Source organism: Schistocerca gregaria, chromosome 4 (genome assembly GCF_023897955.1).
Source record: "Schistocerca gregaria isolate iqSchGreg1 chromosome 4, iqSchGreg1.2, whole genome shotgun sequence".
Lineage (NCBI taxonomy): Eukaryota > Metazoa > Arthropoda > Insecta > Orthoptera > Acrididae > Schistocerca > Schistocerca gregaria.
Genome location: NC_064923.1, coordinates 109,818,721 through 109,833,262, shown reverse-complemented (window position 1 = coordinate 109,833,262; position 14,542 = coordinate 109,818,721). Strand labels below are relative to the sequence as shown.

The 14,542-nt window shown below is 43.9% G+C and overlaps 1 protein-coding gene across 1 annotated transcript in view; it reads left to right on the top strand.

The window, feature by feature from the left end:
* The window catches only part of LOC126267344 (RNA-binding protein Raly-like), a 953,265-nt gene that overhangs the window by 285,927 nt on the left and 652,796 nt on the right, over positions 1-14,542 (top strand). The gene's annotated exons all lie outside the window — the stretch shown is intronic.

The following is a 14,542-nucleotide window of genomic DNA, read 5'->3' as shown; positions in this document are numbered from 1 at the left end:
CCTTTCTGTTCGAGCTCTGATTTCTCTTATTTTATTTTGATGATCATTCCTACCTATGTAGGTTGGGCTCAACAAAATATTTTCGCATTTGGAAGAGAAAGTTGGTGACTGAAATTTCGTAAAAAGGTCTCGCCGCGACGAAAAACGTCTATGCTGTAATGACTTCCATCCCAACTCCCGTATCATATCTGACACACTATCACCCTATAATGTGATATTACAAAGCGAGCTGCCCTTTTTTGCACCCTTTCGATGTCCTCCGTCAATCCCACCTGGTAAGGATCCCACACCGCGCAGCAATATTCTAACAGAGGACGAACGAGTGTAGTGTAAGCTGTCTCTTTAGTGGACTTGTTGCATCTTCTAAGTGTCCTGCCAATGAAACGCAACCTTTGGCTCGCCTTCCCGACAATATTATCTATGTGGTCCTTCCAACTGAAGTTGTTCGTAATTTTAACACCCAGGTACTTAGTTGAATTGACAGCCTTGAGAATTGTACTATTTATCGAGTAATCGAATTCCAACGGATTTCTTTTGGAACTCATGTGGATCATCTCACACTTTTCGTTATTTAGCGTCAACTGCCACCTGACACACCATACAGCAATCTTTTCTAAATCGCTTTGCAACTGATACTGGTCTTCGGATGACCTTACTAGACGGTAAATTACAGCATCATCTGCGAAAAATCTAAGAGAACTGCTCAGATTGTCACCCAGGTCATTTATATAGATCAGAAACAGATAACATTCCATCAGAATTTCTAAAAGCATTAGGGGAAGTGGCAACAAAACGACTATTCACGTTGGTGTGTAGAATATATGAGTCTGGCGACATACCATCTGACTTTCGGAAAAGCATCATCCACACAATTCCGAAGACGGCAAGAGCTGAAAAGTGCGAGAATCATCGCACAATCAGCATAACAGCTCATGCATCGAAGCTGCTTACAAGAATAATATACAGAAGAATGGAAAAGAAAATTGAGAATGCGCTAGGTGACGATTAGTTTGGCTTTAGGAAAAGTAAAGGCACGAGAGAGGCAATTCTGACGTTACGGCTAATAATGGAAGCAAGACTAAAGAAAAATCAAGACACGTTCATAGGATTTGTCGACCTGGAAAAAGCGTCCGACAATATAAAATGGTGCGAGCTGTTCAAGATTCTGAAAAAAGTAGGGGTAAGCTATAGGGAGAGACGGGTCATATACAATATGTACAACAACCAAGAGGGAATAATAAGAGTGGACCATCAAGAACGAAGTGCTCGTATTAAGAAGGGAGTAAGACAAGGCTGTAGCCTTTCGCCCCTACTCTTCAATCTGTACATCGAGGAAGCAATGATGGAAATAAAAGAAAGGTTCAGGAGTGGAATTAAAAAACAAGGTGAAAGGATATCAATGATACTATTCGCTGATGACATCTGCTATCCTGAGTGAAAGTGAAGAAAAATTAAATGATCTGCTGAACGGAATGGACAGTCTAATGAGTACACAGTATGGTTTGAGAGTAAATCGGAGAAAGACGAAGGTAATGAGAAGTAGTAGAAATGAGAACAGCGAGAAACTTAGCATCAGGATTAATGGTCACGAAGTCAGTGAAGTTAAGGAATGACCAAAAAAAAAAAAAAATAGTCAAAGTGGAATGCCTAGGTTCTGCTGACGACCTGGCTGTTCTCACTAAGACTAGCGTGGAAACGGAGTAGCACACGAAGTAATACGAGATAGCAGGCTTTCAAATATCATATGAGAAGACTCTTTTGATGAAAAATTACATAAAAGTATCAGAACAAACGAAATATGGGACAGATTTACGTGTGTTGTCTTCTAAATATCTCCGATAAATCATAATGCCCTCTGTAGTAGGCGGTAAAACAAATTTAGAAAGTTACCAAACTCCATAAAGCGTACAGAATAACGTGAAAACACTGCAAAAAACAAGTTATATGTAATGCGAATCTTTGTCATTACAAAACAATGCATGAAGCAGTATACGAATGAGAAGCTATCTCTTTAGGAAGCCATTCAAAAACTGATGAAACTGCAAAGAACGAGCGAAAAATTTTAAGAAATATTTCTCGTCCCACTCACGTAAATGGCAGATAGATTAAAAGAAAAATGACTGACCTATACACATACCTTGACAACTTCAGTGAAGCAATGCACAGAAGACAGTAGAAGTTATATTTTTCATCTGGTCTAGCGCAGTTCCAATTGCGAAGCCGTGCGGGCAGGACGTTGTTTAATTTTGCTACGGGTATTGCGAAGGTTGGCATTTACGTGACGTATTGTGCTTTGTGTGCCTGCGTTCTACGCCGAATACGTCTTCGTGTTCGTTTAAGTGTGCTCTTAGTAGCAGCACTGATCGCTTATGTTTTTCCCCGGAGTGAATGTCTATTTCACGTAAAGGTACAGTGAGTTCTTCTTTTGGTAAGTCGACCCGTCATGTACAGTGCAGTTCTCCGGAAATACATGACCGGTAGATGCTTTTGCTTTGACTTCAAATCATATACAGACAGCGTGTTTTGACACGGAACTGTATGTTCTCCTTGTTGTATTTGTGAACCCCAACAAGTAGACATATAACTGCTCAAATAGGGTCCAGGTTCCTTTCCGTCAGTACAGTCCTCCCTGTTAACGCTGAAGTTCAATGGACGAATTTTCGTGTGTTCAAACTGCCTGCTGAGGGTGATAATGTTTACCTCAAAGGCGATTTGCTCAAGGATGGAGGACTTAAAAAAATTCGACTAGAACAGTTGTCATACAGTACAGACTTCACTGCTACAGCGGGGTGCGTTCCGTAGAAATACAGTTAAAACGGGGTATTCCGTCTCGTTTACGTGTAGGTAATTAATGGGCACATACAGCGGGCGGGTGTGGACGTGCTTTTTGTGTAACGAGAGTGTTTGAGAAGGGTTTTTGTTTTGCGATCTGCTCTTGAACACTGACGTAAGTCAACGATGATTGACCGCGAATCAGTGACTGGACAATGTTGTGCTAATGACGCCCACCGGGCATATTTGAATTTCACTGTGGTTAATTCTCCGCCGTTACGACCTAAGACGGCTTTTGATGTAACGACTCATCGCACGAATGTTTATGTCATACAAAATAATAGGCACCGTGCACTGATACTGCTGACGACGTTCTCCCAGTCTTGCCCCTCTCCCATCTCTCCCCTACCTCTCCTACGAACTCCGTACAATTACTAATTCTCCGGGTAGTAGAGATGGAGTCAGGACATCACTGTTTAGATTTCTGCAGAGGTTTCCTCTGAATTTCTCCAAGGTCGCAACACTTGCTGTCTTATCATAGCTCCCAGCTGTTCGTTGTCTAGTGGCCTACACTATTTTCTTGCTCTTAGAAAATCCGCACACGGGTGGCGAAGAGGGCGGGGGGGGGGGGGGGGGGGGGGGCGAGCTTCACATGATTTGCCTCCCTTGTCTTGTTGACGTGGGTCGGTCGCTTTCGCTAGAGGCTCCTCGTGTGCCGACAGCTTCCGATTCAGGGCCGGCAGTGAGTGACTTGGATACAGCTAACTATCCTCCTACCTCGCCAGCGGAGAAGGATAACTTGCCTACCACACGCCCGACGTAAACGACGAATGCAGTTAGACCGTGCTCTTGCAAAGACTAAACAACAGCGTAATGGTTTCGTAGAATGTGGCACTAGTCCCCTCACATTTGTCGATTGATGCAGCTATGGACTGTGAATGTCGAATGGAGTAATACGTTGGGCTTTCTTTTTCTTTTTTTTTTTTTTTTTTTTTTTTTTTTTTTTTTTTTTTTTTTTGCCGCTTCAGCCTGTTCTTATTCTGATTGAAGACTGAAGCAACAGCTTTATTAAAATAAATGTTAATATAATTGAATCAGATCTGCGTTTGGCTTCGTTGCGTTAGTTTAATTATGATTTCTGTGCTGATATCTTACTTTAACAAGATGTTTTATTCACGTTTCTCTTCCTGTATTTCATACTGTTTTTAATGTAGCTCCCGAAAATGTGACAGGTGCCGCTCTTTTCTTTCGTGAGTATATTCCTGTAGCCGATAATGAAATCCTTGATTCTGGTAGTGAGATAGGGTGTCGTCTTTTTTAGTTTTTTACACGCACTGTCTGGTTCGGGTCATACAGTGGAGCGTTCGCGGTTTTACAAAGAGGACGTTGTCTACCTTTTCGCAAGACTCTTCGGTGTCTCGTGTTAGTTGGAGATTTAAAATATTGTTTTATCTCCTAGCGATTAGTTGCTACATTATATTTTTTGCCGTGAGTTAAGTGAATTGCTCATTCGATGTGCTTGCGTGACGTGTGGGAGCACAAATATTCCACCCTGGTTAGTTAGATACATGTTTCTTATAGCCACCTCTTGGAGTCGTACCGACAGTTTTTTTTTATCTATCTGATGGTTTATGACTGTGGGGCTGGTCCCGGTGGAGGTACGAGTCCTCCCTCGGGCATTGGTGTGTATGTTTGTCCTTACGATAATTTAGGTTAAGTAGTGTGTAAGCTTATGGACTGATGACCTTAGCAGTTAAGTCCCATAACATTTCCCACACACTTTTTTTACTGTTTATGCGACGGGATTTTTGCAAATTGGGATGGTACCCGTTTCCCTTTCCGACCACTTTGTTGCGGCGGCCATTGTAAACCTTGGACGACAACATGCAAGCCGACCGGAGTGGCCATGCGGTTCTAGGCGCTACAGTTTGCAGCCGAGCGACCGCTACGGTCGCAGGTTCGAATCCTGCATCGGGCATGGATGTGTGTGATGTCCTTAGGTTAGTTAGGTTTAATTAGTTCTACGTTCTAGGCGACTGATGACCTCAGAAGTTAAGTCGCTCAGAGCCATTTGACAACGTGCGAAACTGTTACGACCACAGTGGATGCTGAATGTCTGCCACCTGAAGGACAGCGTGCTGGATGATGCGGCTTTCACCTTATGGGAGCGTTGGGTCCACTCCGCTGTGCGTTGTTCTTCGCCTTCGGATTGGTGGACAGAGATTCAGCGGAGCCGTAGTTTCGTCAGTGTTTAGTATCACAGTGTGCCGCTCGAACGAGGAAAACTTACAAATTTTTATCACACTCGTCTATGTACTCTACGCAAACAAGCAGTTGACTCCCTCTACGGATCCAAGACTTTCGCCGCATTAAAGCAAATCCGCTGCAGCTGAAGCGCATCAGATGGAGGGTTTATAGGTAAAATCTAAACCTCGTTCGCTTCTTGAAACGGAATTGACGCCCTTGTATCAACTACTTCCCCATAAGCCCCGACGTTATCGCTCCTTCATTATGTCTCTCACAGCTGCTGAAGGCTGGCAAGTGACTGCACAAGGCGGTATTGTACGCGGCAGCCACCAATATCACGCGGAACTACAAGATGCTTTTTTTTCCATCGTGTACAAACTATAGAGATTGATCGATGAGGGCCTATGGAACGAAAAGGTCTAATGATCTTATGTCCGGAAATGCTTGGTTTCCACGCTAAGGACCATTTATTCAATCACACATTGTTGCCGAGACTGCGGTCTAATGCGCGCTGTACCATGCAGCCACAGTTACAGTATGTGTTGCAAATGGTTTCCATGTGTCTCAACGCATGTTCTGTCTCACACGTTAACGCCAGCCATGCTGCATCCGAACGGTGTCAAAGGTAGCACGAATACACTGCTCCAGTGTGTCCACATCTCGAATGGGCTCTGCATGCACGATACTTTTTAGATGGCGCCAAAACCAGAGATCCGCTGAACGAGTAGGCCATGTAACTGGACCCCTTGTCTGATCCATCGACCAGGGAAGACACGATTGAGATGCGTCCGGATGTTAACAGCGAAGTGGGCTGGAGCACCATCATGCAGCAGCCACATAACCTTTCGAATCATTAGTGGCACTTCTTGTAGCAGGGGAGCAAAGTATGCCGATAATTCTGGCCTTTTAGGCGACATGGAAGGAAAACTGGTCCCAAAATACTGTCAGCAAATTATTCCGGCCAAACACTCCGGCTTCACTGATGCTGATGATTCGCTGTCGCCAAACCTTGGGGCTTCAGCATGCTATCCCACAGATGACTGTTATCAAATTTGAAGATACCGCTCCTCGTAAAGGGGGCCTCATCTGTGAAAACGATGGATGACAAATCTGGGAAACGTGGCTGCCTGGTGAAGAAACGAACGACAAAGCTGCTGCCGATATGGGAAGCCTGTCGCTAGTAAGCCCTGCAGACGTTGTAAGTGGAAAGGGCAGTAACAGTTGTAATGGAGAACGTTCCACGCGGGGGTCTGGCTTACCCTGTACTGGTGGGTCAGCTGCCTGGTACTGACACGGCGGTCGCCTTCCACAGTGTTAATCACATTTTCCTCCAAGTCTGGTATTCGAAAATTTCGGGTACGTTCTTTATGACTTCCCGCTTCCTGAAACGACCCTGCCTCATACAAACGGTGAAACACTCTTCAGGCTTTGAATGCTGTGGTTGTTGTCAGTGGGGATAGATCTCCTGGTACAACCTTGCTGCCCACCGCCCGTTGCCATTTGCCTTTATGTAAGTAAACTCTATCTCTCGGCAAGCTCTAGACTGGAATACGGAATCCTTGTGTACAACGCTCTACAAGGTGAGTCAGCAAGAGAAGTGAATCGGACACATTATCAATTACTATGGCAGGAGACGGCGCTAGGGCATGACATACGAGAGATAGTACCACCCTCTAGGAGGAAACAATGCTGTAACTGTGACTGCATGGTACAGCGCTATTAGAGCGCAGGCTCTGTAATAATGTGTGATTGAATAAATGGTCTCTTGAATGGAAACCATGTATTTACGTACATAACTTCATTAGACCTTTTTCGTTCCATGCCCTTTCATCGATCAATCTCTAGAGTTTTTACACGGTAGGAAATATCACATGCTGCGGTTGACCATGTGAGACCCCTTCCCAATGGTGCTCATAGTGACGTAAGTGGGAAGATCAGAACCTTGAATTTCCGGTCTCCCGTAAATCATCTGGTCTAGAGTTTTATGTCCACTTCAGTCCCATCCTGAATGCGAATTTTACGACAATGTTAAACGGGATTATATCAGGGGAGACCCGCGCCCGCAGTATGTAAGTAGTATAGGATAATATTAATAATAAAACACACTGACCCTGTCATGGTGCATTCTTTTAGCCCTCACACTTTGCTAAATTTTGATTATAAAACTTTATCGAGGGAAACCACTAGGCAGGTTATCTTCACTATTGGCGAACGCGACTGAGGACAGCATCGGTGTTGCTGTCCTAGCCGCTCGACTTTTACACCAAGTGGAACACCAGGATGTGGTTTCTGGTGCTGTAGACACTTCTGTTCACTGCGTTCTTATTTTTATAGATTTTAACAAGGCGTTTGACCGTGTTTCTCAGAATTATTTGCTCGGTGTGTTCCAGATACTTGGTTTCACTCCTGAGGTCAGTTTTATGGCATTGTGGAGAAAATACGTGTTAATGCTCAGCTAAACCCACCGATCGCAATTAGTCGGGGTCGGGACGCGCCCCAGGCAGTCCGTTAACGTGGAATAACAATTTCTCGTGCGACCCACATGGATGGGGCGTATGTCAACGATGTGGGGGCTCTCCTCCGCCGTAGTGAGAAATTTCCCTTGCTAAACGCGCTGTTACAAGGTTACTGTCGAGTCTCTGGTGCACGGTTGAATGAGGGCAAAAGTAAAATTCGAAGCTTCGTTGAAATTGCTGTACCTTGTGGTAGACCGGCATGCGTCAGTGGGTGTTATCACTGATCGTTGCCGTGTAAAATGGCGACACGTAACTGGAAACATGCAACTGCCAAAATCGAGGAGGCCCTCCTCGAAAACAAACGGCGCCGAGTTACGCTTCTCCAAAAAGTTCGCATTTTGCATGTACTGTGTAAGACAGTTTACTTTGCCAAGTGATCTCACTCACTGAGATAATGCAAAAAATATTGCACCAACAGTCTAGGCGATATTTTTGGAAACGTTACATATTTAGGTTGTATTATACGACGAACCACCAAATCATCTATTTTAGGAGGTTTTGGGCACCTATGACATCAAGACTACAGATTCTACTTTATACATATGGCGCGCGATTCTCATTGTTACCCATAATTTTTAACTAAGCCACGTCAGAGAATTTTACCTTGCAGTGAGCTGTTTGGGTACCGATGTACCGCAGAGATTAGTTCTTTGCTCGCTCGCTGGGAGGGGGCGGTCTGTCCCAGTCCCATAGAACTACTTCTGTCGCGGATCCACTGGAAGGCAGTGTGGAACTGTGTTACTCTCTTGGATCATATCATGGCAGTGGCCTCTTCTTCGCATAGAGTCGTAAATAAATTGATTCCCACTAACGACCATTTGCATCGGATTGGGTTCAGTGAAATTGACAGATACAGTAACCTTGGCCCCTATAGATACCATCCATCAACGGTTTACCTACGGTGGACATTTGGCGAACCTGTACTGGCCCCGGTAGAAACAGTTGGCTCTCCTTACCAGATATACCTATACCACTGATATTGTTCCGTGACCTGCAGCTTTGTTTTACAGAGAACGAAGAACAAAACCAAAATTTGGGTGCTTGGTCATTTTGTACACTGACGTTTCGCCTGTATATGCGTTGTGCATAATGGTGCTGCCGGCAACTTCCCCGCTTTCAAGACACCTTTGTCAACACTGTTATACGTACTTTCTACCATCAGGGCATTGGCTGAGATCAGATGCGGATGCCTTTACGTTGCAATAAAGGCTGGCGGGTAGAGGAAACGTAATAGCATTTATGTAGGTAAATAAATAAATTAAATTTAATGTAGAGTAGTTAGCAGAGACAATGTGTTACAATGGTACAGGAGTTGGCGTCTCACTGTGTCCAGAGTTTCTTTCCGTCTTCCGGTTTCCTAAATCACTGTGGTACTTTTTATATGCAATTAACAAAGATAATTTTTAATATAAAAATGTGATCTACCGGTTAAGTGCATACATGAAAACAAGAGGTTGTGGGATCTGATCTCGGATGGATCATTCTTTTTCACTCTGTCTTTTTAACTGGCATTCATCTTTCAATGATGTGGAAAATTCCCCAGAAACGAAACGTGGCTCGGAATGTAGCTCCACTCCCCCCTGTTGAATATTTGGTTAGGGACATACAAGTCAGCTAAGTGACATTTAATGGGAGGCAATCGCTTCAGAACAATTGCATAGCGAAAAACAACGTGCGAATGGAAAACCTATGGTTTTCTGTTCTGAAAATCTACTTCAGCATGAGATGCAGCTTTCCTTGGTTTATACAAAGGCTTGCACCAGATACCTCAATTTTCGGCTTTCTGGTTTCCTTGAGCCAGCGGAGATGCGAACACAATCCTTTGTGTCATGGGGCAAAGGGTATTATTTTCTGAACAGTTTCAAGTTATAGACAAACGAAACAAAAGACTGATGAATCTCCACAGGTCTCTTAAAAACTGAAACGCAAATTGCTTCTTCACTCTCTTGGGAGATTTTTTCAGTGTTTTTTTTTTTTTTTTTTTTTTCAAATGATAGGTGAGATTCAAGTTTGGTAGCAAGCATTCTCGTATCCGTTTTCATAGTCTTAAAGCCCTTTCCTGATCTCATCTTCCTCAAGAACTGCCAAAACTATCACATGTTATGCAGCGCTTTCGCTTGTGTCTGTTGTACTATAAACAGGCCCTGAGTCCCTTTGTTGCACAATCCATGCCACTGAAATGGCGTGGTTGAGAGATGAAGAAATGCCTTTGTGGTTCTTAACCAAAAACGAAACTACCCTAGAAGGCCGAAAACCGACTACCTTCGAGACATGTAAGTGCTTATCGATGAACGTATGAATACGTAGAACGAAGGATGTCCGTTACAGATACCTTTAACACTACGTCGAACATTTCCCAGGTTAGATCCGTCTATGTGCCACTGAATAAAACCAATTTTATTATACCGTACGCGTTTCGCCTCTATAATTCAAAGGCATTATCAGTGGCCTGAAACGTGTAAATATTTTATACATGTGTTTGACATTGCATTAGTCGTTGGGGGCTATGTGAAAATTATATTACTCTTGAAGAATCATGATTGCCTAGATCATTAGCAGTTCCTTTTATTACAGGTTTAGATGGATCTACGTTCTTATCATCTGATCTGAAAGTTACCAAAACAAAGATCCCACGTGAAGGTGGTTCAAATATATAAGACTTCATGTAACTATTGTGTACACTACGTCAACGTTGGAACGTAGAGCGTAAAATTTTTAAATGTACATGCTAGCTATTAATATGAATGTTACGTAGTGATGTTGCATCAAATTGTAATAAAAAGTGGCAAGGAACATCAGCATGTCATAAATAAAATTAAAATAAAATATACAACATATTGTGCTGGTCTTCCAGCATACGCTAATCGTTTGACACCAAAATGGCGACTCAGCCAATATAACATTTTCACAAGTAAGTCAGTCTATACTTTTTTTACATAGGGGTGACAAATAACCGATAAATTTCAACACATGTGCCATACTTCAATTATGTTTCGTCTCCAATGTCACTAAAATTATTTTAAGATACTTTATGCAAGATTTTAAAACGCCGATTTAAAATAACATTATGGTCTCAAAATGTACAGCGTTATATTTAAGATGTAAAATGTACCGTGAAACATTCATTGTCATCCTTTACATGGAAACTTGTAATAAACTATCGTTTTTCAAAAAGGAAATAAGTTTACAAAAAACACAATTCAGACTACTCATCAACAGAGAGCCATATCAAAAGTCCTGACAGGGAAAGGTCATCAGGGTAACTATATGCAAAAGAAATATAGGCCATAGGCGTGTTTCATACAAAATCACTCAATGAAATACGCCCAAGTTCACTTAGTTGTATTCTTCGCCCCATATGAAATGAACTACACTAAGTCTTATGTGCCAGTGATGAGGTGTTCGTGATCTAAGTACAGCGTGTTCCTTAAAGAATTACAGGTTAACGTGTTGGTCTAAATCAGGGATTCCCAAAGCTTCCTAGGGGTCGACATACACGAAAACTGATTTTGGGGGTCGACGAGGTCTAAAAATCGACCCCTATTAAATTAACACAAGTTCTTATTTAAAACTTGAAGCATTGCTAATTCTCACCCTGTCTTCTTCTATTGACCTAAGTCAGAATGAAAAATAACACTCTGTACCAGCTGTTTTAAGTTAGCGGATCATTATGAATAAGGGGGTTGAACTTAAAAGTAGATAATTTGGCCGTGGGGGTCTGAGGTAACAGTTCATTTTGGAAAAGAGGTCACTTGTCCAAAATACACTCCTGGAAATTGAAATAAGAACACAGTGAATTCATTGTCCCAGGAAGGGGCACCTTTATTGACACATTCCTGGGGTCAGATACATCACATGACCACACTGACAGAACCACAGGCACATAGACACAGGCAACAGAGCATGCACAATGTCGGCACTAGTACAGTGTATATCCACCTTTCGCAACAATGCAGGCTGCTATTCTCCCATGGAGACGATCGTTGAGATGCTGGATGTAGTCCTGTGGAAAGGCTTGCCATGCCATTTCCACCTGGCGCCTCAGTTGGACCAGCGTTCGTGCTGGACGTGCAGACCGCGTGAGACGACGCATCATCCAGTCCCAAACATGCTCAATGGGGGACAGATCCGGAGATCTTGCTGGACAGGGTAGTTGACTTACACCTTCTAGAGCACGTTGGGTGGCACGGGATACATGCGGACGTGCATTGTCCTGTTGGAACAGCAAGTTCCCTTGCCGGTCTAGGAATGGTAGAACGATGGGTTCGATGACGGTTTGGATGTACCGTGCACTATTCAGTGTCCCCTCGACGATCACCAGATGTGTACGGCCAGTGTAGGAGATCGCTCCCCACACCATGATGCCGGGTGTTGGCCCTGTGTGCCTCGGTCGTATGCAGTCCTGATTGTGGCGCTCACCTGCACGGCGCCAAACACGCATACGACCATCATTGGCACCAAGGCAGAAGCGACTCTCATCGCTGAAGACGACACGTCTCCATTCGTCCCTCCATTCACGCCTGTCGCGACACCACTGGAGGCGGGCTGCACGATGTTGGGGCGTGAGCGGAAGACGGCCTAACGGTGTGCGGGACCGTAGCCCAGCTTCATGGAGACGGTTGCGAATGGTCCTCGCCGATACCCCAGGAGCAACAGTGTCCCTAATTTGCTGGGAAGTGGCGGCGCGGTCCCCTACGGCATTGCGTATTATCCTACGTTCTTGGCGTGGATCCGTGCGTCGCTGCGGTCCGGTCCCAGGTCGACGGGCACGTGCACCTTCCGCCGACCACTGGCGACAACATCGATGTACTGTGGAGAACTCATGCCCCACGTGTTGAGCAATTCGGCGGTACGTCCACCCAGCCTCCCGCATGCCCACTATACCCCCTCGCTCAAAGTCCGTCAACTGCACATACGGTTCACGTCCACGCTGTCGCGGCATGCTACCAGTGTTAAAGACTGCGATGGAGCTCCGTATGCCACGACAAACTAGCTGACACTGACGGCGGCGGTGCACAAATGCTGCGCAGCTAGCGCCATTCGACGGCCAACACCGCGGTTCCTGGTGTGTCCGCTGTGCCGTGCGTGTGATCATTGCTTGTACAGCCCTCTCGCAGTGTCCGGAGCATGTATGGTGGGTCTGACACACCGGTGTCAATGTGTTCTTTTTTCCATTTCCAGGAGTGTGGTTTGGGGACACCTGGTCGAAATAGAAAAATACTGTGCAGCTGATGGTGTAGTTCCTGAGCTTTTCATGACAGCACTCGCATCCACATATGAAAATATTTTATGGGTATTGTGGATTCAAAGGTTACGTATGCTAAATATATGTAGTACTATATAAGTCGCCATTGGTGTATCAAGCAATTCGTATAAGCTTGGATATCAGCACAGCATGTGGTATGTTTTAACAGTGTTTTTATTTGTGACATCCTGATGTTCCTTACCAATTTTTATTACAATTTGACGCCACATCACTATGTAACATTCATTTTAATAACTAGGATGTACATTTAATAATATTACTAGATACGTTCTAACTTTGAATTACTGTACACAATGAAATCGTATATGTCCGAGGCACTTTCACTTGTGATGTTTGTTTTTGTAACTTTCAGAATCGATGATGACAGCGTAGATCTGTCTAAACACGTAGAAGTAATAAAACGAATTGAAAACAATCTTAGCAAACTTTATTCTTCAAGAATAGTATAATATTTACTGTATACCATTTTACTTTACAACTGGACGCTGCGCGTTCCGGTTATAAGCAATTCTAGCACTTTCGAACTTTGCAGAACGCAATAATGGTGCAAATAGTTGCCAATAACATTCAAAACAGTATGTGATAAAATCTTGTGTTCAAATTCTCATTGCTGTGCAAGTGAAAATATGAAGCACAGGAAGGAGAACAACAGATATTTTTTTTTTTTTAAATAATGGCTCTAGGCACTATGGGCCTTAAAAGCTGTGGTCATCAGTCCCCTAGAACTTAGAACTACTTAACCATAACTAACCTAAGGACATGGCACACATCCATGCCCGAGGCAGAATTCGAAGCTCTGACCGTAGCAGTCTCGCGGTTCCGGACTGAGCACCTAGAACCACTCGGCCACCGCGACCGGCAACAGCCTTAAAGCCCACATGCAAGCACACATGTAGAAGAGCATCTACATACTTTGGAAGTAAAAGTTTCGATCATTATTATTGTAACTGTCAATAAAATTCACCAACAGCCGTGTACTTTTAAGATATTGATTTATTTCATTCTGAAGGTCACGAGTTTCGGCATTTCGTTATGCCATCTTCAGGCTCCATACACTTCTATCCAAATAAACTACCTTGTGGAATAGCACAATTTTTCAACCACGACTTATTTAACTGATAGTTCGGTAATTTTCACACCTGTCAGCACCTGCTGTGTCGGCCGCGGTGGTCTCGTGGTTCTAGGCACGTAGTCTGGAGCCGTGCGACTGCTACGGTCTCAAATTCGAATCCTGCCTCGGGCATGGATGTGTGTGATGTCCTTAGCTTAGTTAGGTTTAAGTAGTTCTACGTTCTAGGGGACTGATGACCACAGCAGTTGACTCCCATAGTGCTCAGAGCCATTTGAACCATTTGAAGTACCTGCTGTCCTTGGAATTGGGATTATTATATTCTTCTTGAAGTCTGAGGGTATTTGCACTGTCTCATGCATCTTGCACACTAGATGGAGTAGTTTTTCATCCCTGGCTCTTAGTAGTTCTGACGGAATGTATTGTGATGGTAGAAAATTGTAATTTTTATTCTAGCTTTTGTAACCATAATGAGAGTCGAGGCTCCATAGGCAAACAGGCAGAAATGGTCCACCAGGACGTAAGGACAAGATAAGCGGCGGAGGCAGCCAAGTACGGCTTGTTGATCAAATAACATAGTGTTTGGCTGCCTACCAGAGGAAGCAGCATAAATCGAACTTGCGCAATGGAAGACGCAAACACCAGGGGGATAAAACAGCAAGAAAGTGTCAG